This window comes from Macaca nemestrina, chromosome 3, assembly GCF_043159975.1.
Source record: "Macaca nemestrina isolate mMacNem1 chromosome 3, mMacNem.hap1, whole genome shotgun sequence".
In the NCBI taxonomy this organism is placed as follows: Eukaryota; Metazoa; Chordata; class Mammalia; order Primates; family Cercopithecidae; genus Macaca; species Macaca nemestrina.
Genome location: NC_092127.1, coordinates 125,388,809 through 125,413,456, shown reverse-complemented (window position 1 = coordinate 125,413,456; position 24,648 = coordinate 125,388,809). Strand labels below are relative to the sequence as shown.

Sequence of the window (24,648 nt, the reverse complement as noted above, 5' to 3'; positions counted from 1 at the left end):
TACTTTTTATAAATCATAACTGAAAACTTTTACCCTCAACGAGATCAGTCTGACAATACATAAAAGGCAGGATCATGGACTAAAAGTGAAAATTACATTGTGCTCTATGAGGTCACAGTATAGTTCCACAAAATAAAAAAATTGTTCAGTTTTATTCTGACACAGTATACTTGATTTAATAAATTTGATCAATACTTGTTTGTTTCTGCTACTTCTGATTGTGAATTTTTTCAGAGAATTTAGATTACTGTTTAGTTCAACAGTGCAAATATTTTCATAAAAAATGAAAAGCAAACATACCTAGACAAACGGAAAGCTATAAAACTAACTTTACCACTGAAAGCTCAGGAATAAACCCTAAATATATTTTCATAAATATCTCTACTTCCCACTTAAAGATGACCGATCTTTTAGCTCTTAATTCCAATTACTCCCACATTTAATTTATGCCACCTTCTTAGGGCCTTGTCCAAACAAGCATCATTTCTCAATTCATTATCTTCCTCATCAAAACCCTGCCACCTCCCGATACTTGCCATTCAAGTCCCTTCAGACGTTAAGAAAATAGACAATTCTAGTGAGGCAGGAGAATAGGGCCTGGAGGCAGGGAACCTAAGGACTTCCTAGAACTCAATCAAAAGGAAACACTTCAGCTATGACAGGAAATAGCCTCTTCATTTACGTAGAGCATACATGAGTAAATGACTTTGTAACTTCATTTTAGCGTCTTCATTTACATAGGGCGTGCACCAACTAACCAATGGAAACCTCTAGAGGGTATTTAAACCCCAGAAAATTCTGTAACTGGGCCCTTAAGCCACTTGCTTGGGCCTACTCCCACCCAGTGGAGTGTGCTTTCATTTTCAATAAATCTCTGCTTTTGTTGCTTCATTCTTTCCTTGCTTTGTGTGTGTGTGTTTTCCAATTCTTTGTTAAAAACTCCCAGAATCTGGACACCTTCCAGTGGTAACATATTTTGGCAAGCCAAATAGGAGGTAAGCCCTAAGTTTGAGATTTATTTTTCTACTTCTTCTTTTTGCTCCATACATGGGACTCTCAATCTCTCTCTCTCTCTCTCTCTCTCTCTCTCTCTCTCTCTCTCTCTCTCTCTCTCTCTTCCTTTCCCACTCAGGACCCTTGGTGGACATGCACCAATTTTCAAGCAAGTTCCAAGTTCACATGACTTAAGTATAACTTTACTAAACAAGCTGGTTTTAAAATTATTCATAAAATAAAAATAGAAATGCCTTCAGAATTGTCAGCATACATTTTTGTCTGGATTTTATATTTGTCTCTTCTACATATTTTAAGGTGTCAGGGTTTGTCATAGAAGATTATAAAACTATAAACCCAGCCAAAACAAAATGATCGTACTTTGAGTGCCTTGTTTTTTCTTTGTTTCTTTTTCCTTCTCTCTCTTTCTTTCTTTCTTTCTCTCTCTCTTTCTTTTTCTTTCTTTCTTTCTTTCTTTCTTTCTTTCTTTCTTTCTTTCTTTCTTTCTTTCTTTCTTTCTTTTTCTTTCTTTCTTTCTTCTTTCTTTTTTTTTTTTTTTAACAAATGAGAGTAATGGAATATTAACTAAATCTTCTGAGTTACTGGCAAAAATACCTATGTATTTAACTTTGAGAATCTTACTTAGGTTCAGTTGGGCACCTGATATTCACTGGCTACTAAAAACATGGGTTAACAAGGAAATGACTAATTTTAAATGATAGTGCCTAATATGTCAGTTTGTGGAATTAGTCTAGATAAACTGTTAAAGTGAAATAATTGAGTACAGTGAATAGGATAAATGTTTTCAGTAAAGGTTTTGTGTAAATTAAAATCTTAAAATTATTTTTAATGCTCATTGAATATTTGGGTCATTTCCAATTAAGAAAGAGTTGTGATATGGGGAAATCTGTTCTCAAAATTGTGGTATTGTTCTTATCTATAAATGCTCATATCTGATAGTTCAGGATTTCTGCTATTTAGGGTTTCACTAAACTTTTAGGTTACTAAGGATAAGAATTCTAGTAAACACAAAATTCTGTATATACAATGTACCAGAAAGGATTGTGTTATTAGTGAGAACAAGCATAATTTTGTATAATTCAGAAGTTATCTAAAAGTTAGTTCAAATTACAGATTTGAAAAGGTTACTTATGAAACTATGTAGTAATGAACGAGTAAGTAGGGGAGAAAGATGTGGAAAAAGTTTGGATAATAAAATATTCTTTAAAGTCTGATGGAGAATTGACTTCATTCTTTCCTTGCTTTGTTTGTGCATTTTGTCCAATTCTTTGTTCAAAATGCCAAGAACCTGGACAGCCTCAACTGGTAACACTAGATTACCCTCATGCACTTCTTTCTTTCACTATTAAGTGTAATAAATACTGCCCTTGAGTTCAACACTTACACCTCTTTGCATTACACATGCATCACAATCCTCAAACATTTATTTAAATATGTTATCCTAGAATTGTTCCCCCACAATTTATATGATAGTGGACAAGTTCACTAGACCTTTTTTCTTGATTGGCTTCTCTTATATTTCAATACCATTCCTACTCCATTAATAATACTTCCTCCCTTAACTTTCATTAAAATACTTTTCTTTCTTCTCCTATCTCTCTACCATTTTCTGCATGTCTACCAGTTTGTTTTCCTTTAACTAGTCTCTGAACTCAGATGATTGATTGATAGATAGATAGATAGATAGATAGATAGATAGATAGATAGATATACATAGATATATATAGCGATATATATACAGGCGAATACTTTTTCTTTTGAGCTATGGATGTACATGTCCAAGTTGATAACTTAATGGTCATTTGGATATACCTTAGACCATTCAATATTAATATAAATAGTCTCACTACATATACAAAATCAGTTCTTTTTGGATATTCTTGTGCAATAAGAGAGTTGAGAATTTTCCTCCAGCCATACTTTCCCTCATTCTCACTTCATCAAGTTCTCTCCAGTCTAGATTCTCATTCTCTTTATAATGCTGTACTTTCACTATCCCACAATCATGGCCTAAGTTCAGTTTCATTAACTGGCTTTCTACCTTTTCCTTCATCCTCAAATATTACCACTTTCTCCCTGGTTTCAACACCTGCCAACCTTTTATGCATGAGATCATGCATGAGTTTGATCTTGATTTTTAACCCATCATTGTCTCTCCTATTCCTTCAATATAAAATCCAAATTAATTAACATATCCATGCCAACTAATACTACCTGTGATGGTTAATGTGATGGTTAATGTCGAGTGTCAACTTGATCTGATTGAAGAAGACAAAAAGTATTGTTTCTGGGTATGCCTGTGAGGGTGTTGCCAAAGGAGATTAACATTTGAGTTAATGGATGGAGAGAGGCAGACCCACCCTCAATCTGGGTGGGCACCATCTAATCAGTTGCCAGCATAGTTAGAATAAAGCAGGCAGAAGATGTTGGAAAGAGCAGACTTGCTGAGTCTTCCAGCCTTCATCTTTCTCCCCTACTGGATGCTTCCTGCCCTCTAACATCAGACAAGTTTTTCAGCCTTGGGACTCTTGGTTTAAGCCAGTAATTTACCAGGAATTCTGAGGCCTTCAGGAACAGACTAAAGGCTGCTTATTCTCCTCAGAAATACCCCCAAAACACCAAAATCCCTGCTTTTGAGATTTGGGGACTCCAACTTGTGCCTCAGCTTGCAGATGGCTTCTTTTGAGACTTCACCTTGTGATTGTGAGTCAGTACTCCTTAATAAATTCCCCTTTATATATGCATCTATCCTGTTAGTGCTGTCCCTTGAGAGAACACTGACTACTACAGATTTTGGTCCCAGGATTGGTTTTAGAGGAACAGAATTTTAAGGATTGATTTCTTTAGTTGGTTTTGGGGTTTCTGGAGTTGGCTGCTTAATATGATTAGACCCCAAAATGCTAAGGACTCTACTTCTAATAGTATGGAGAACACTCATAGTCCTTGACATAAACTGTTTAGAGAGTTAGGCAAAATAAATGCATTTGATATTCCTGATTCACTACTCATGAGAGGCAAGGAGTTTAGTGACTGTGTAGATAATACCTTTGACCACATTGGAGAACCAAAAAACGTAATGAAGTTGGTTGGTTGTTCCTAAGGTCACTGGACAACGTGATGAAAGAAAAGGATGAGCTAAGTGAGTCTAATTCTCAGCTTCAGACGCACATACTTGAGCCTCAAGTCTTCTAAGATTGCCCTGAGTGAGGATCTTATCTCCTGTAGACAAAAGGCTGAAATTGTGAAAAATAGGACACAAACTCTTATCATGAGAGTGGCTGACCTGCTATGAAAGGTTCACATTCAGTCTTGCCTAGTGTCTACTGTTAAATCAAGGGCATTGATTGCAAAATAATGGCACCCTGCAACTTGGAATGAGGACATGAGGGAGGACCCTAAAGATGGGGACACTGAGCTTGTAAATTCTGATGAGCTCTATTTGCCAGAGAAAAGAGCCTCCCCAACCCCAGTGGTGGCAACATCCTCTGTCCCACCCATGCTGCCATCAGTCCTTCCACCTTTGTCTGAGGAAATTAACCATGCACTGCCTGAGGCAACAGTGATGGCCTGCCCTGAGGCAGTTACCAGGAAAGACAATGCTGATTCTCCTCAGAAATCCCCCAAAACCCCAACACCCCTGTTTGCTTCCAGGCCTATGACTAGACTCAAGTCCCAGCAGGCCCCTAGAGGTGATGCTCAGAGTGTTACCCACAAGGAGATGTGCACTTCAAAAGAACTCCTTGAGTTTTCTAATTTCTATAAGCAGAAATCTGGAGAACAGGCATGGGAATGGATATTAAGGGTGTGGGATAATGTTGGAAGGAACATAAAGTTGAATTTATTGATATAGGCCCACTAAGCAGGGATCCTGCATTTAATGTTCCCACTGAGGGAGTTAAAAAAAAGGTTCTAATAGTTTATTTGCTTGGTTAGCTGAACTATAGATCAAAAGATGGTCCACTGTGAGTGACCTAGAAATGCCTCTTCTTCCTTCGTTTACTGTAGAGGAAGGAATTCAAAGGTTTAGGAAAATTTGAATGCTGGAGTGGATTAATCACTTTAGACCTACTCATTGCAGCTGGGAGGGGACAGAAGACAAACCCTTCATCAATACTTTGTGAAATAGATTTGTAAAGGGACCACCTAGATCTTTGAAAGCTCTGTGATTGCTCTTTTCTGTATGCCAGATCTTACAGTGGGAACCACAGTCACTCAACTACAAAATGTAAATGCAATGGGAAGAATTGGATCCCAAGGTGGCAGGGGCCAAGTGATAGCACTCAACCATCAAAATGAAGGTGGGTATAGTTACCGTAATGGACTGTAGAGGCAAAGAAGCAATCAGAATAGTCTCACTCATGTGGGATTCTGGAGTTGGTTAATTAATGATGGTGTTCTTAGAAGTGAAATTAATAAGAAGTCTACTACATTCTTACATAATTTGTATAAGCAGAAAACTTCCAGGCTGAGTGGACAAAAGACTTATTTGAATTATAAAAATAGAGACTCACAGCTCCTCAATCAATTTCCAGACTTGAACCAGTTTACCAACCCAGAACACCTGAGTGAAGAGGAGGCTGGGTTTCCTTGAGGGAGGACCCCACAAAGCTACTGAAAATTTATACTGTTAATCTCTCTCCCATTATTCCCCAAGGAGACCTCCAGCCTTTTACCAGAGTAACTGTGCACTGGGGGAAGAGGAATAATCAAATTTTGGGGGAGACTATTGGAGACTGTCTCTGAGCTGATGTTGATTCCAGGAAACCCAAAACATCATTGTTCTCCTCCAGTTAAAGCAGGGGCTTATGGAAGTCAGGTAATTAATGGAGTTTAAGCTCAGGTCTGAGTGACAGTGGGTCCACTGGGTTCCCAAACTAAACCAGTGTCAAAGTGCATAATTGGCATAGACATACCTACCAGCTGCCATAATCCCCACATCAGCACCTGACTATTAGGATGAGGGATCTTATGTGGGAAAGGCTAAATGGAAGCCATTAAAGCTGTCTCTACTGAAAAAATATTAAATCAAAAACAATATCACATCCCTGGAGAGATTACAGAGATTAGTGCCATCATCAAGGATTTGTAAGACGCAAGGTGGTGATTCCCACCACATCCCCATTAAACTCACCTATTGGCCTGTGCAAAAGACAGATGTATCTTGGAGAATGACAGAAGATTATCTCAAGCTTAACCAAGTGGTGATTCCATTTGAAGCTGCTGTACCAGATGCGGTTTTATTTCTTGAACAAATCAATATTTCTCCTAGTACCTGGTATGCAGCCATTGATTTGGCAAATGTCTTTTTATCCATCCCTGTCCAAAAGGCCCATCAGAAGCAATTTGCCTTCAGTTGGCAAGGTCTGAACTATACCTTCATTGTCTTACCTCAGGGGTATAGCCACTCTCTGGCTTGGTGTCATAATCTTGTTGCAGAGATCTTGATCATTTTTTGCTTTCATAAGGTATCACACTTACCCATTACATTGATGACATTATGCTGATGGATCCAGTGAGCAAGAAGTAGTAAACACACTGGACTTACTGGTGAGACATTTGAGTGCCAGGAAATGGGAAACAAATCTGACTAAAATTCAGGGACCTCCTGTCTCAGTAAAATTTCTAAGGGTCCAGTGGTGTGGGGCCTGTTGAGATATTTTCTATGCCAGTAGATTCAGTGGTGCTTGAGGTGTCGATGCTGTTTGGAGGCTTTGGCAGGCCCTCATAGGTGAATCACAGTGGAGGGCTTTAGGATTGTGGAGCAAGACCCTGCCATCTTCTGCAGGTAATTATTCTCCTTTAGAGAGACAACTCTTGACCTGATACTGTCTTTTAGTAGAAACTGAACGTTTGACTATAGGTCATCAAGTCACCTTGTGCCTTAACCTGCCTTTCATGAACTGGGTGCTTTCTGACCTATCTAGCCATAAAGTGATCAGTTGACAGAGGAAAGAAGACTAGGGCCTGGTTCACCTGAAAGTGGACAGCTGCAGCACTACAGCCCCTTTATAGGACATCCCTGAAGGACAGTGCTGAAGGGAAATCTTCCCAGTGGGCAGAACTTTGAGCAGTGCACCTGCTTGTGCACTTTGCTTGGAAGGAGAAAAGGCCAGATGTGCGATTATATACTGATTCATGGGCTGTAGCCCATGGTTTGGTGGATGGTCAGGGACTTAGAAGAAACATAACTGGAAAACTGGTGACAAAAGAATTTGGGGAAGAGGATGGACTTCTCTAAGTGGTAAAAAACTGTAAAGATATTTGTATCCCATGTGAGTGTTCATCAATAGGTGACCTCCACAGAGGAGAATTTTAATAATCAAGGGGATAGGATGATTCATTCTGTGGACAACACCCAGTCTTTTTCCCCAGCCACCCCTGTCATCACCCAATGGGCCCATGAACAAAGTGGCCATGGTGGCTAGGATGGAGGTTATTCGTGGGCTCAGCAACATGGACTTCCACTCAGTAAGGGAGAACTGGCTACGGCCACTGCTGAGTGTCCAATTTGCCAGCAGTAGATGCCAACACTGAGCTGTCAATATGGCACCATTCCCAGGGTGATCAGCCAGCTACTTGGTGGCAGGTTGATTATATTGGACCTCTTCCATCATGGAAAGGGCAGAGGTTTGCCCTCACTGGAATAAATATTTACTGCAGATGTGGGTTTACCTGTCCTGCATGCAATACTTCTGCAAAGACTACCATCCATGGACTCATGGAATGCACCATCATGGTATTCCACACAGCATTGCCTCTGACCAAGGCACTTACTTTACTACTTAAGAAGTGCAGCAATGGGCTCATGCTTATGGAATTAACCGGTCTTACCATGTTCCCCATCATCCTGAAGCAGCTGAATTGATAGAATGGATTGGAAGGCCTTCTGAAGTCATAATTACAACACCGTGACGATATTTTGCAGGACTGGAGCAAAGTTCTCCAGGAGGCTGTGTATGCTCTGAATTAGCATCCAATACATAGTACTCTCTCCCATAGCCAGGATTTGTGGGTCCAGGAATCAAGGGGTGGAAGTGGAAATGGCAAAGATGCAAACCGGTCCAGGCTGCTGTGCAAGCTGCAGCCTGGACCTGTTTGGTGAGCTTGATGGTAAGCCTGGACTCATCATCACCCCTAGTGACTCACTAGCAACATTTTTGCTTTTTGTTTCCATGACACTACATTCTGTGGGCCTGGAGGTCTTAGCCAAAGGAAGGAATGCTGCCACCAGGAGACAAAACAATGATTTCATTAAACTGGAAGTTAACATTGACACCTGGCCACTTTGGGCTACTACCTCTAATTCAACAGGCTAAGAAGAGAGTTACAGTGTTGGTCAGGGTATTGACCAGGACTGTCACAAGTAAATCAGTCTACTACTCCACAGTGGCGGTAAGGAAGAGTATGTGTGGAACACAGGAGATCCCTTAGGGCATCTCTTAGTATTACCATGCTCTGTGATTAAGGTCAAGGGGAAGCTACAATGACTCAATCCAGGCAGGACTATAAATGAACCAGACCCTTCAGAGTCACTCTACCAGGTAAAAAAACCATTATCAGAAGTGATTGCTGAAGGCAAAGAGAATACAGAATGGGTAGTAGAAGAAGGTAGTCATCAATATCAACTATGACCACGTGACTAGTTGCAGAAATGAGGACTGTAATTGTTATGAGTATTTTCTCCTTATTTAGTTAAGAATGTGTTTGTGCATGTATACACTTGTATTAAGAAAATATTTTCATTTCACTTCCTTTCTTTTTCCTTTATCATGTGATATAAGATTTATTGACTTTATATTTGCAGTTAAATGTTGTTAACTTTATGTAATAGCATTTAGGTTAAGGATTAGTGCACGTTCCTGTTATATGAAGGATACCTGTACTATGTTTGGAGTAATTATGACATTATTGTCTTTATTTGAAGATTATGTATGATTCAGGAGATGTGTATGGGTTCAATGTGAAAAGGGGTGGACTTGTGATGGTTAATATTGAGTGTCAACTTGATCAGATTGAAGGATGCAAAATACTGATCCTGGGTGTGTCTGTGGGTGTTGCCAAAGGAGATTACCATTTGAGTAGTGGACTGAGAGAGGCAGACCCACCCTCAATCTGAGTGGGCACAATCCAATCAGCTGCCAGTGTGAGTAGAATAAAGCAGGCAAAAGAATTTGGAAAGAACAGACTGGCTGAGTCTTCCAGCCTTCATCTTTCTCCCATGCTGGATGCTCCCTGCGTTCAAACATTGAACTCCTACTTCTTCAGCTTTTGGACTCTTGGACTTACAATGATTAGCCAGGGGCTCTCAGGCCTTCAGCCACAGACTGAAGGCTGCACTTTTGGCTTCCTTACTTTTGAGGTTTTGGGACTCAGATTGGCCTCCTTGCTCCTCAGATTGTAGCTGGTCTATTGTGGGACTTCACCTTGTGATTGTGTGAGTCAACACTCCTTAATAAACTTCCCTTCATATATACATCTATCCTATTAGTTCTGTCCCACCAGAGAACGCTGTTTCTATACTTCCCAACAGAAAGTTTATTTTCCAGCCAAAAGAAAATCCTCTGTATTTTGTGATTGAATGTCACTTCCTCAGGACGCTCTGTTTTTACACATTCTCTGCTGAAACATCTCTCTTTCTCTGGCTAATTTCTTTTTATGCTTTGGGTTTAGAAAAACAACTACCAAATGTGGGAACCTATCTCTGATCTATAGTGCTCAATTGGTCCTCCTCCCTGCTCCCACAGCACACTGAACATGACCACTTTTACAGTATTTATTATTCGGTGCTATAAGTATTGATATTCTTATGAATCTCCTCTAAGAAATTTCTTTGGGACATGAAATGTGTCCTATTATTTGCATCCACTATGCCTAGTAACCTTGGCTAATCTCAAATGTTCATGAAAAAAAAGTATTTTTGTTTATAATAAAAATAAATAGACATATCAAATTCATCACAAATTGATGCATTAATGATAAAACTATAGTGTTACTTATCACCCAGTATGGTAAAACTGAATTATTATGAACAAATAATCTTTGAAGGAGAATTTTGAGGCCCCAAATATTTATGAGCAGGGTGACATTTGGCCTTTAAACAGAGTATATTATTTAGTATCCTCTTCAGATTAAGCCAAAAAGAATAATAGAAGAGGAAGGAATTCTTGGAAGGTGGAATCAAGGGCCATGGAAAACAATAAGAGCTGCACCTGATCCAAAACTGTGGCCCTAAGTGAGAAACATTTTCTATCTCCAAGGCCAAGATGTAGCATAATATTCATTCAGCAGAACCTGAGAACCACTACTACAGGCTTCTCATTCTTCTGCTTTCTAAATGGTAGTGTCTTTCTCAAAGTCTGCCAGACTTTGTAATATATAGTGACTAAAGATTTTGCAATATATTCTTCAAAAATCAACAGACATGCCAGGAATAAAAGGCCAACATTCTGACCTTTCTTTTGCATTTCTCAACAAAATGAAGGACAAAATATATAAAAATTCCCCCTACCTCACTGAATTTGCACTTAACATGGCTCTCTGCCTGAAATGTTCTCATAAATATCCACCTTACTGTCTCCTTACTGTCTTATAGTCTGTGTTCAGATGTAAATTCATCAGAAAAATCTTCCTCAATCACTTGTATAAATTAGCAAGACACACCAATACAACTTCACTTCCTGTTTGATTACTATGGTTTATGCTTGGTCTGAAGTACTTACTATCTTCTAATTTTTGTGTTTGTTTATTTTTCTGTGCCTACCTTCACTTTGCTGTAAGGGCTGTGAGATTCAGAACTTTGCTGTATTCACTGCTATTACCTCAATGCCTAGAAGAGTGCTTGGCCCAAAGTAGGAACTCGGTGTTGAATAAATGATTGAATGGGTTGTAAACATTAATTTCTTAATAAAAAGACCTTTTCCCCCTTTCTTTACGTAGCAGTCCAACTGATTCTTGAAACATGTAAAGTATATCACATCACTCATCACTACACTTAGGCCACTTACATGTACAAATGTTTAAATCCTCTGTTAACTATTTTTAATCATACTGGCCTTAATTCTATTTTTCATTCTATTATTCATTCTATGGAATAGAATTCTATAATTCTATAATTCTATTCCAAGGGTGTTTTTTTTTTAAATTTTATTTTTTGATCTCGGGACTTTTTATTTTCTGAAACACACTGCCAGATTTTCCATAGTGGGCTTGTTATTGTAGTTTGAATCGCAAATATCTCAGCATACATGTCCTGACCTCAGAGTTTCTTCCCTAAAGTAGTCCACATACACCTTCATACATACAGGCAGATGGGCACTCATACGTGCAAACACACACATTTCTCAGTCTCCAGGCTATGCTCATCATTGCATTTATCAAAATCTGAAAAGTTTTTATTTATTTGTTCCCTAGCTTGTGAGTTGTTTTATCTTCCACTAGGCAATAAGTCCCATGAAAGCAGGAATTTTATCTATATGATTCACCTTATCTATTTTATTCACCATCAAATTCCCAGTGCCTAAAACAACATCTTATGTATGGAAGACACTTAATAATTACTGAATGAACAAATGAACCTTACATTCAGCCTAGATTTCAATGCATTAAGATATTTACCTCAAAAAATATTCTACAAGAATATCATTTAGTTGACAATGACCTGTGTTCCAGTTGTAGGTCTTTGCAAATCCTCTGGACCTCAATATTAAGTGGACTAATTTATGGTGACCCTTTAATTTCCAAAGTCTTATAATGCAGCAGCCAATTAAATATCAAATGTCATTTCCATTATGCATATTGAAGTATTTGCTATAGTTAGTGTTTAGGAAGTCCAATATTCCATGGACTTACTCTTTAAAGGAGAATAAAGTAATACCAGTTTATCTTATATAGATATGACTAAAAATGTGTTGTTACTGAACAACGCATTTAAACTTTACTGTTGTCAGCAATATCCAAAGAAAAGGAAAACTTTGAGACAATTGAATGTTCTTCTAGTAGTACAGAACACATTAAGGAATATTAAGTCATTCCTACTTAAATAAACTTTCCAAATCTAGGCAACCTAGCTCTAGGCTTAGCATCAGTTGGTTAGTTGAGTCAACCTCAATAAAAGATGACTGTTTCTAGAAAAATTAGGAAAGTAAGAGTCAGACAAACCTGTATCAATTCATGTATTAGCCACTTTAGGCAAATCACATAATCTTTTCAACTCTCTTCACATCGTATCCAAGTGATCATAATATGTGGGTTGTGAGGGCTAGAAATATGTTTAATATGCATAACATAGCATACCATTTGTAAAGTAGTACGTGCTAAATAAACTCTATAGGCGGTTATTAAGGTATTGAGTCATATGATGATAGGAAATTTTTTTATTAATCTTTCTTTAATAGTCAGGCTTGTTCTTTTCAAAACATAACAGTGAAAATGGAAATATATTTAGATGTAAACAAACTTACGCAGAAATTTTATTAAAATATCAGTAAAACGTCATCAATACTAGTTGTTAGTGATATGTGTACATATTTAACCTGTGTGTGAGAATGAGTCCCAAATCAAATGTAATTAGTAATGGTTGATAATGAAAATATTATTTAAAACAGAAATGTCAGAAATGAATATATTAGTGTAAACACAATAACATAATTGTCCCATTTTTTGAGTTCCTGTAATTTCACTAGGAACTCTATGTCTAGTTCTATGTCTAGCTGCTATTTAAAAAAAAACGAGGTAATTTATAAAGAACAGAAACTTATCTCTCACAGATCTGAAGTCTGGAAAGTCCAAGTGCCAGCTGCCAGCATTTGGTGTCTGGTGAGGAGCTTTTCGCCATGTCCTCAACATGGCAGAGAAGGTGAACGTTGTATCCTCACATGGCAGAAGGGCAAAAAGGACCCAGGCTAGTTTCCTCTAACCTTTTTATAAGGCACTAATCTATTCATGATTTTGGAACCCTCATGACTTACTTAATCAATTCCCCAAAAGGCCTCACCTCTTAAAATTATTACAATGAAGATGAAGTTTCAACATGAAGTTTGGAGGGAACATCATTATTCAAACCTCCAACAAGGATGTAGTATCTTAATTTACAGATTAAGAACATGCGGGTTTCATTCTGTGACATAACATATGCTTTCCAAATATAACCATAAAATTAATAAAGATAATTAAACCAAAATAGCTTGAATAGATTTTTCTCTTATAAAAATAAAAAGGGAATAGATACATACTTGTAACAATGTGAGATTTTCATAGCTTATTTGAAATCTATGAATCTACACATAAATTCAATAAAGTATGTAATATGATACTATTTAGTGAATTTTAGGTGATTTATAATACGTTTGTTTTGCAAACAAATTAGAAACTGAGTTTGTATGACTTGTTCTCTTTACTGCCTTGGGTTAATTTCAAGATGGTAATCTTTGGGGTTCATTGACTTCCTCCTGATTCTCATTAAGTAATTCTGTTCTAAATCTCTTATTATGGTGCAACTTCTAACTACTCAAGGACAAGAAAAAGATTAGATACTTGCTTGATTTAGAAACACAAGAACTCCAAGGAACTAACCTAAACTTTCAGTGCCTAGAGTATGGAGATTTGAAAGCCTATCACATCCATGAGAAATATATCAGAAAAATACATGTAAAAAGTTAGGCAAAAATAAAAACAGATATTGTCATTCATGGAGATACTAGGGCTTCTGTATAGAATATGTTACACTTGAAAGAGATGAACATTACTAAAATAACCAAATTAAATGAGGTGAACTTGCAAAAGTAATGTAAAAGTGAAAATTTATACATATATTTGAAGGTTTTAAAGCCTAGAATATAAAACCACACACAGTTATAAGCTTATGGAAATCCACCATAACCAAAATTATTTTAGCAAAAATTATTTTCACTAACTATATTTTAATGCTTCTCATATCACAGATTTCTAAAAGTAAAATAATATAAACTATTAAATGAACCCTTTTGTACTTCTACTTAAGACAAAATATATAGCAAATGAGCTCTTTGACAGGGCATTAATTGATATTATTTTACTTGAATTTCATAAATAATGAACTAGATGCAACATTCCTCAAGGCAGAAACATGCCTTTGCAGGTTTTATATTTTCTATGACATCATATATGATGCAAACTGTAAATAGAATTGAACCAAATGTTCCCCATTTAAAGCTGGCCACAGCAAAGATTTCAGTTTTATCCCATAATATGTAAACATGCTATGGGCAAGAGCACAACCAAACCTTATAAAAGAGGCACCTGTGGTTTTTAAATTAAGCCCATTTGCTGTAATTAGCCAGCTTTATTTTTCATAAGCCCACTTTTTTCATTGTTTTTTATACCATCCCTGTGGTGGTCATAAACTCCATGCAGTTTTTATGGGGGAGGATTTTGTTTCTTAAAACCCCAGGTGAATTGAAATAAAATCACCTAGGCCACTATTAAAAGAAAGAGAGAAAAAAAAGAAATTGAGGGCTCTAGTTAACTCAGCTCTAGTGGTAAGTGGTTCAATCTAAATAAAATTGACTGGCATTACTGCAGTTCTGTCTTGTACAGTCTCAGAAGATTTACCTTCCCCTTGGAGGTTAATTTCCAGCATGGTTATTCTTGATTTACAGCTTACATTTCTGCATGTTTAACCCTTTAGAAATAACTGTACATCCAAAAAGGAACACAATTTCAAATAAAATCTCAAGGAATTCCATAGAAAACATGTGGCCATTTAAAAACATTTTGAAATATATTTAAGAATAGCCAATGATGTTTAAAATCAATGCAAAACAATTACAGATTTGATACATTCAGATAACCTTTTTAGAATTATTTGAGCTTTCATTTTTTTCCAGGTGTACTAAAATTTTTCTCAGAAATGCTATGATGATTTAGCTAAAAATATTTTACATATATTGCTTTGCTTAGCACTAGTCATAAAAAGAGAAACATTTGCTCTTTTGTGTATCAGAGCAGGATTCACAGAAGTTTTATCATGGTCCTTTTTCCTTGAACAGCAAAAAAGACATAACCAGAAATGATAGACACTTAAAAAAATGTTCTCAGACTAATATACGGTAATTTCAATATTCTAATGAAAAGAATTTGAGTAAAAAAAGTATTCTTACTATTCTGGAAAACTGGCAAACAGCCCTGTTTATAGTAAATAGCTGATATGGGTAAGAAAAAATATAAATACTATACTTAACTCTTTCAAATCTATTTGTTCTTTGAGGTTATTGTACAATGACCCTTAATAACAGCACTATGTTTCACAAGTGGCAAGGAGAATAGATGGATGTGGGTGATCTCATATAAGAGTGTATTTAAGCATGAAAACTTTATCAAGAACACAAAAATGATCAAACTCATGATCAACATAATTTCAAATTTAAAAAATAATTAAAAGGAAATAGATAGAAACTTTGACACGGTGTATAAAGCACACAAAGATATTAATTTTACTGGTGCTAAATAAATCATAAATGAAACCTAAATTCCCAGCTAAAGAAATAGATACCCAAATCATAAAGTATCTACTTTAAAAAATATTTTCCAAAGCTACTAAGTATAATTTTATTGTTTTAATCTATTCAGAAAATAGTTTGGCATTGCTAATAGAGTGGAAAACATAGGTAATCTATAATACATTCATTCCATCTGTATGATATGCCCTAGAGAAATTCATACTCTTCATCATAAAGTATCTATGTACAAAAATGATTAGAGCAGTGTGGTTTGTGAAGACACCTCAGATGTTGTCGCTAATATAATACATTAAAATTTTGTGATATAGTCGTATGATATTGCACTATATACATAAAAAGGCCTATCCATATAATGTCATGTGATACAATGTTTAAAATTTATTAAATACTTAACACAATGTTGAGTTGTTTAAAAGTAAGATACAAAATAAAACATACAGTAGTTCATTATGTAAATATTTTTAAAAGAAAAATTATACCATATCATTTATGGAACATATGTAGTTGATAAAGATTATGTAACAATGAGATAATAATTTTTATAAATTTAAAAATTAGCAAATATTAATGTTAGTAAACACTTACTAAATTGGGGAACTAAGAAGTAATCCACAGTAGGCTGCTTAATGTGAAATTAGTTCATAAATGTGTGTTATATTTCATAATACATACTTTTAAATGCATAATTTCAAACTGAATTATTGAAGGAAGAAAATAGCTATGCTGTAATATTAAATAGGATAGCATAAAAATTTTATTTCCTTTGTGCATGCATGTGTGTACATATATGTCTCTGTGTATATTTACATATATAGTTATATAAGATGGGAAAAAGGAAACAGAACAATAGAAAAAAGAACTGGTGAATATCAGGTTACTTCAGGTTACTTTTTTGTAAGTGTTGAAGCAGAGGGGACCTCCTTATTACTCTGATGCAGGTAGATTGGAATCTCCTGTTTCTATGAAAAACTGGTCTGTTTGGGGACCTCTCTGTTTCCTTAAAGTTTGATTATGTGGCACTTAGCATGAGTGATGCTTTTTTGGTTTAGTCTTGTCTACTGGGGCCCAGTTCAGGAGTTCAGTCCAAAGCAATGGCCTCCCATAATTTTTCTTTAACACTCTCAAATTTCTACTCCCTCGGTAGCAGAGAAAACTGTATTTACTTAGCTCTTACTTGATCTTTAGTCAAGCTAAACATTCGTATTTTGAAATAATTGTTCAGCTTCTCTTATTTTTATTTCTCACTAAACCCCTGCTTCTTTCTTTTGTTTTGTTTTGTTTTGTTTTGTTTTTTTGAGACGGAGTCTCGCTCTGTCGCCCAGGCTGGAGTGCAGTGGCCGGATCTCAGCTCACTGCAAGCTCCGCCTCCCAGGTTTATGCCATTCTCCTGCCTCAGCCTCCCGAGTAGCTGGGACTACAGGCACCCGCCACATCGCCTGGCTAGTTTTTTGTATTTTTTAGTAGAGACGGGGTTTCTTTTCTTTTTTTTTTTCTTTTTTTTTCTTTTGTGTTCGCCAGGATGGTCTCGATCTACTGACCTCATGATCCGCCCGTCTCGGCCTCCCAAAGTGCTGGGATTACAGGCTTGAGCCACCGCGCCCGGCCACCCCTGCTTCTTTCTAAGATGATGTCCAGATGAACGTGGGCAGAAAAAGTCATGTAACTTTGTTGAACAGAAGTCAGTCATTGAACCAGCCAAGTAACCTTTGGCTACTCTGTACTCCGCAGCAACGTTCCTTGTCTGCCTGACTCTCCCTGTTAGTGTTTAAAGTGGGTGTCAACAGATGACACAACTCATGACCTTACATCTATTACAATAGATATTTACAAATCTACAAATAGAAGGTCTACAAATAGACCTTCAGTCTATTTTCAGTAGCCCTTCTGGTTGACATGACTTCCACATAACTCTCACTGTCTAAAATCATTTTTGAAGCTCTGCCATATTTTCCAACCAACCTGCCCCACCTGTAGCCTCTGCTATGAGTACTGCACATCCTTTCAATGGCCTACCCCAATTGGCAACCAGGCACTCAAGCCAGCACAGCACCATATAACCACATGAGTATTACATGCAAATTTGACTCCCTCTTCTCTCTGCCTACTCGTCAGCTCTGTTCTCTTAAATGGCCCCCTCATTTTAGTTCAATTCTAGTCTGCCATCAGTGCTTTGTTCAGCTTCTCTGTATATTTGCAAAGTAACCCTTTTCCCATTTCATTTTGAAGCTTAACCCTTTGGCTTGGTCTGGAGACAGGAAAGTGAAGGGGCACAATTTGCTTGAATCCTGAACTCCTCCTCAATCTCTTTGTCCTCCTTTTTCTCTCCTGTCCTCATGTTCCCTCAATTCTTGGTCACATTCCTTTTTCCCAACTCTAGCTTCTGAATCTTTAATGAAACATAGGGTATGGTCTTTAAGTTATTAAAAGAAAAAAAAAAAAAAAAGCCGGGCACAGTGGCTCACGCCTGTAATCCCAGCACTTTGGGAGGCCAAGGCGGGCGGATCACCTGAGCTCAGGAGTTCGAGACCAGTCTGGCCAACGTGGTGAAACCTCGTCCCTACTAAAAGTATAAAAATTAGTGGGGTATAGTGGCCAGCACCTGTAGTCCCAGCTATTCGGGAGGCTGAGGCAGGATAATTGCTTGAACCTGGGAGGCAGAGGTTGCAGTGAGAGGAGATCATGCCATTGCACTCCAGCCTGGGTGACAGAGCGAGACTCCGTTTCAATGATAACAACAACAAACAAACAAAAAATAACCCTCTAGGTCCTGCTGCTTAACAGGTTAAATGTGAAGTAAAATGAATTTAGAAAAATCCTTATCTCTAATGAAGACTGGTTTTGAAGACATTCTGGAAAATCTTATTTTGAATGGCAAAAGTTTATTATTATGCTTTGTTTTTCTACCTATCTTCTCTGACCATCCATATGTTTCTCCCAAGTGTGTCTTGGGCCAAGTGAAACATATTGTAATAAGAAAGATATAAAAGTTATACTAATTTTCTTGCAAAATGTCCACTATATATGTATAATAAAAGTCTTAAAAATAAACATCCCCCAAAATACTAACATTTTTTTTATTGGTCAGAGGTGATTTCTATTGCTTTCTTCACAAAATCTTCCCCAAACATTTTTAGAATGATAATGTATTACATTTATAACCAGATTTTTAAGAAACAATGAAAAATACTTCACAAAATCTGACGATACAAATTATAATAGTACATCTGTGTCAGACAAAGTGCTTGATTTTTGTTAGCCTGAAACAGAGTCACAACAAGGAAGGAAAAGTCCGAGTTAACTTGAGGAGATACTAAACTATTTTTCTTGACAATAAAAAAAAAAATTAAACAGAATAATATGTTGTTTATTTAAATATTTTTCCCTTGAAAGCTAAGATAATCAGTAATCTAAGTTCTGGAATCACCATGAAAGAAAATGTGAGTATTAAAATACAGTTATTCTCAATAGAAATTAGGTAAACAATCTAAATCATTGTGAGTCAGTTCAGTCTAATAATTCCTATAATTCTGTTTTCATTTAAGGTTAAGTATGTACCATTTTAAATTCTAAATTCTTTTTAGTGTTGTTTCTGAAGTTTGAACACATAAAAAGAGACACTTCTATTTACTATAGCTTCAATTATTTGAATCCAAAACCAAAACAAAACAAAAAGGTAGCTAATCAACAAAAAGTATTCACTTCAAATTCATTCAGTGAAAGAAAAAATCCTCTGCTGTAAGATCAGGTTTGTTGGTTATTTTCCTAAGTTTCTGATGGAAATTTGTCAGGGATAGAATAGTCCTTTCAGATAAACTTCACAGTTTTACTGTTGAAAAGTAATTATTCCAAAACTCAATGTTGTATGTTTATAAATACTAAACTAACTAGATTAATTGTAGAAGGAGACCAGCTGAAGTTATTAAAAAATTTTGATTAGGCAGTTGTTTTTAATTCTCACAAACAGATCCACATGAGGGCAGTAGACCATGATAAAGCCTGGAATATAAAAAGTAATGCAAAGATAAACCAAGAGGAAAAACATATTCAGTTCTGGAATTCTTTCCCTTGGCAAAAGGCATAAATCTCATATGATAAAAACCACAACCAACCTTAGTTACCAGCACCTATCTCATAGCCAATAAGTAGAGAACAGCCTTAAATTTTTCTTTTTATATTCCAATATACCAGCAGGGGAAATTTGTTCTTCCTTTTCCCTCATATAAAGATCTATAAAGGATCTAATCCCAAAAAGCTCTCAGAGTAACAAAACTCTTTGTTTCACTGTTTTCCTATAAGTATTGGCTAAGAATAAAAATATCCCTATTAAGTGAAAACTCCTACTGCAGAGAGAAGAAAAATTGACTCTCTATCCAATGTACCATTTTTAAAATACTTAAAGAAATGATGACATTTCTAGTTTAAAATCTTGACAGATAAAAATAGAAATGTACAATTTTAAATATCAGACTCCTAACTAACATAAGAAAAAGGTTTTGGGTATTTATTTATACTTCCATTATTATCAGAACATGCAGTGGGAAGTAAGGAAAAATGATAGAAATTTTACCACAGTCTGCACCTGCCTCTTCATAATCCAGATATAATCTTCTACACACCATCTGTTTTTTTTTTTTAAATTATTATTACTGCTGTAACTAATTACCACAAATTTGGTGGCTTAAAGCAACACACATTTATTATCTCACAGTTTCTGTAGTTTGGAAACCTGAAATTGATCTCACTGGACTAAAACCAAGGAGGTGTCAACAGGACTGAGCTCTTCCCTGGAGGCTATAGAGATGAATCCACTTCAAGTTCACTTAAGATGTTAACAGATTTCAGTTTCTTGATGTTGTAGAACTAGTTCCTTTCTTTGTTTCCTATGAGCCAACAACCACACTTAGCTCCCAGAAGCATCTGTCTGGTTGTTCCATGTGACTGTTACATCTCAGCACCAGCACCAGCACATTGAATTTCAGGCTTGGAATTTCCCTGAATGTCCCTTCTACCATACCTCTTCTCCCTTCTTCTGCTACTGTATCTTCCTGAATCTAGTCAAAGGTTCCTGCTCCTAAGGACTCATGTGATTAGATTGTGCCTGCGTTAGTTGGTTTTCACACTGCTGAAAAGGACATACCCAAGACTGGGTAACTTATACAGAAGAAAGGGTTTAGTAAGCTTGCAGTTCCACGTGGCTGTGGAGGCCTCACAATCATGGCAGAAGGCAAGGAGGAGCAAGTCATATCTTACATGGATGGCAGCAGGCAAAGAGAGAGCTTGTGCAGAGAAACTCCCATTTTTAAAACCATCAGATCTCATGAGATCCATTCACTATCATGAGAACTGGATGGGAAAGACCCACCCCCATGACTCAACTACCTCCCACCATGATCCTCCCATGACACATGAGAACCATGGCAGTTACAACTCAAGATGAGATTTGGATGGGAACACAGAACTAAACCACATCATTCCACCCTCAGACCCTCTCAAATCTCATATCCTCACATTTCAAAGCCAATCATGCCTTCTCAAGAGTCCCCCAAAGTCTCAACTCATTTCAGCATTAACTCAAAAGCCCAAAGTCTCATCCGAGACAAGGCAAGTCCTTTCCTCCTATGAGCCTATAAAATCACAGCAAGTTAGTTACTTCCTAGATACAATGGGGGTACAGGCATTGGGTAAATACAGCCATTCCAAATGGGAGAAATTGACCAAAACAAAGAAACTACAGGTCCCATGCAAGTTTGAAATCCAGTGGGACAGTCAAATCTTAAAGCTCCAAAATGATCTCCTTTGACTTCATGTCTCACATTCAGTTCACACTGATATAAAAGGTAGATTCCCGTGGTCTTAGGCAGCTCCACCATTGTGGCTTTGCAGGGTACAACTTCTCTCCTGGCTGATTTCACTAGCTGGTGTTGAGTGTCTGTGACCTTTCCAGGCACACAGTGCAAGTTGTCAGTGGATCTACCATTCTGGGGTCTGGAAGATGGGGGTTTTCTTCTCAAAGCTCCACTAGACAGTGCCCCAGTAGGGACTATAGTGGGGACTCCCATTCCACATTTCGCTTCTGCACTGCCCTAGCAGAGGTTCTCCATGAGGGCCCTTCCCCCACAGCAAACTTCTGCCTGGGCATCCAGGCATTTCCATACTTCTTCCGAAATTTAGGCGGAGGTTCCCAAACCTCAATTCCTGACTTCTGTACCCACGCAGGCTCAACATCATGTGGAAGCTGCCAAGACTTGGGGCTTGCACCCTCTGAAGCCACAGCTTAAGCCGTACCTTGGGCCCTTTTAGCTGTGACTGGAGTGACTGGGATGCAGGGCACCAAGTGCCTAGGCTACAACAGAGTAGTGGGGAGCCTGGGCCCAGCCCACAAAACCATCTTTTCTGTCTATGCCTCTGGGCCTGTGATGGGAGAGTCGGCCTTGAAGACCTCTGACATGCCATGGAGACATTTTCCCCATTGTCTTGGGGATTAACAGTCAGCTCCTTGTTACTCATGCAAATTTCTGCAGCCAGCTTGGATCTGCCTCAGATAATGGGATTTTCTTTTGTATTGTATTGTCAGGCTGCAAACTATCCAAACTTTTATGCTCTGCTTTCCTTATAAAACTGAATGCCCTTAACAGCACCAAAGTCACATCTTGAATGCTTTGCTGCTTAGAAATTTCTTCTGCCAGATACCATCTCTCTCAAGTTCAAAGTTCCACAGATCTCCAGGGTGGGGGCAAAATGCCAACAGTCTCTTTGCTAAAACATAACAAGAATCACGTTTGCTCCAGTTCCCAATAAGTTTCTCATTTCTATCTGAGACCACTTCAGCCTGGATTTTATTGTCCATATCATTATCAGCCTTTTGGTCAAAGCCACTCAGCAAGTATCTAGAGAGTTTCAAACTTTCCCACATTTTTCTGTCTTCTTCTGAGCCCTCCATATTGTTCCAACTCTGCCTGTTACCCAGTTCCAAAGTTGCTTCCACATTTTTATGTGTCTTTTCATCAGTGCCCCGCTCTCCTGGTACCAATTTACTGTATTGGTCTGTGTTCGCACTGCTGATAAAGACATACCTGAGACTGGGTACTTTATACGGGATAAAGGGTTTAATGAACTTACAGTTCTAAGTGGATGGAGAGGTCTCACAATTATGGCAGAAGGCAAGGAGGAGCAAGTCACGTCTTACGTGAATGGCAGCAGGCAAAGAGAGAGTTTGTGCAAAGAAACTCCTGCTTTTAAAATCGTTCGATCTCATGAGACCCATTTGCTATTATGAGAACTGCATGGGAAAGACCCACTCCCATGATTCAATCATCTCCCACTGGGTCCCTCCCATAACACATGGGAATTATGGGATCTAAAAGAAGAATTCTGGGGGCGGACACAGAGACAAACCATATCAGCTCCCACCCAGATAATCCAGGATAATCTGCCTATTTTGAAATTCATAATCTTAAATACATCTGCAAAGTCTCTTTTGCCATGTAATAAAACCCACTTAAAGTTTCTAGGGATTAGGGAGTGGATATCTTTGGGGAGTCATTATTAAGCCTACCACATCATTGAATTAAGAATGAGCTCTGAAGGGAATAGAGGGGCATGGAAACTACAAAGAAAAGGAATCGACAACAAACAAATAAAAATTTGTTTTCTTAAAATGTTTTCATCCATATTGTTAAAATCTCATGTACGTTATAAATGTACTACTGCACTAGTAATTTTGCTCTTGCTCTTTTCCTTACCTGATGCACACATTCCTTGATGCATTGCCTATTCAAATCATAACTTGTCAGGTTTCTAGGAAAAGTCCTCTTTCTCAAGCAACCATCAGTACTTCTCAAAACCTTCTTGAATTTTTATTTATCAGAAACCCCAAGCATTTAAGATCCAAACCATGAATGCTTGCTAATGCTGTCCTAATGTAAATCTCACCTCTTCCAAGTAAGGTATGTGATAGTTAAAAGCATGGGATTTACAGCAGAGTGCCTCAGTCATATCCCAGATCATATTCCAGATCTGCCACTTACCAACTGTGTACCTTTAAGCAAGTTAATAATCCTCTCTGTACCTAAGTTTCTTCCTTTGTAAAATAAGAATAATATTAGTAACATCATGAGTTTAAATGAATTAATACACAGAGTGTAATACACAGTGTCTAGCACATGTATGTCTAGTTCAATAAATGTTAGCTATGATTGCTACTGTTAATAGGTGTGTAGGTGATTTGACAATTGATACCTTATTTTTAGGTTGTATTCAATACAACTAAGGCTCCAATTCTTTTGCCAAATATAAATTTTCCCTTATATGATTTTTGGGTATATGCCAGTAATATACAGGTGAAAATTAATAGTGGTCACACAAATACATCCAGTCGTCTCTCAGTATCCATAGAGGATTGGTTCCAGGACACCCCAAAGATATAAAACTTCATGGATGCTCAAATCCCTTATATAAAACATAGTGTTTGTATATAATCTATGGTACATCCGCCCACATAAAGTTGACCATTTAGCACTCCAGCCTAGGTGACAGAGTGATAAATCCTGTCTCAAAAAATTAAAAAATAAAAACAGAAAAATAAATAGAACTTGCCCATATGGAGGGCTAACTTTATTGACATTTTAGTAGTCATTATTATGTATTTAATTATTTGTCACTAAAATTACATGTGTGTATTAATTATACTTTGTATGAGGAGGTTTTGATTATTCTAGACTGCTATTTTCAAATAAAAGGAGTGAATATATATAAATTTTATTTTGGTCTAAACTTTTTAAGCAAAAATATATAACTAGTGCTGCAAAATAATGCAGAGAAAAAAATCCGCAAGAAAATAAATGGTTCATAGATGGCATCTTCTCAATAGCCTTAGGTTCATAAACATTTCTACAACTTTATTTAAATTTCTGGTAACTGATTTTTAAGCTACATTTTCTAAAATAAATTTGTTTCATTTTTTTTTCTCAAGAACTAAAGTTTAGGCAAAATATGTCATTGTTAGTACCAATGAGAAAATATATAATTTGCTCATTCATCCAACTACTATTTATTTAGATTAGGGATAGTGTCTAGATAATAAATGATAACACTAATCACCAATTTTTGAAGGGGTACTAAAGGTAGATATCACTATATA

The 24,648-nt window shown here is 37.1% G+C and overlaps 2 long non-coding RNA genes across 2 annotated transcripts in view; one reads left to right on the top strand and one right to left on the bottom strand.

The window, feature by feature from the left end:
* LOC139362197 (uncharacterized) overlaps positions 1-24,648 on the bottom strand; it is a 228,047-nt gene that overhangs the window by 147,762 nt on the left and 55,637 nt on the right. The gene's annotated exons all lie outside the window — the stretch shown is intronic.
* Positions 974-24,648, top strand: part of LOC105463586 (uncharacterized) — a 67,969-nt gene continuing 44,294 nt past the window's right edge. The window contains exons 1-3 of the long non-coding RNA XR_976423.2: positions 974-995; positions 5,202-5,312; positions 5,669-5,830. This is a non-coding gene — a long non-coding RNA (uncharacterized lncRNA). The remainder of the gene's footprint in view (positions 996-5,201; positions 5,313-5,668; positions 5,831-24,648) is intronic.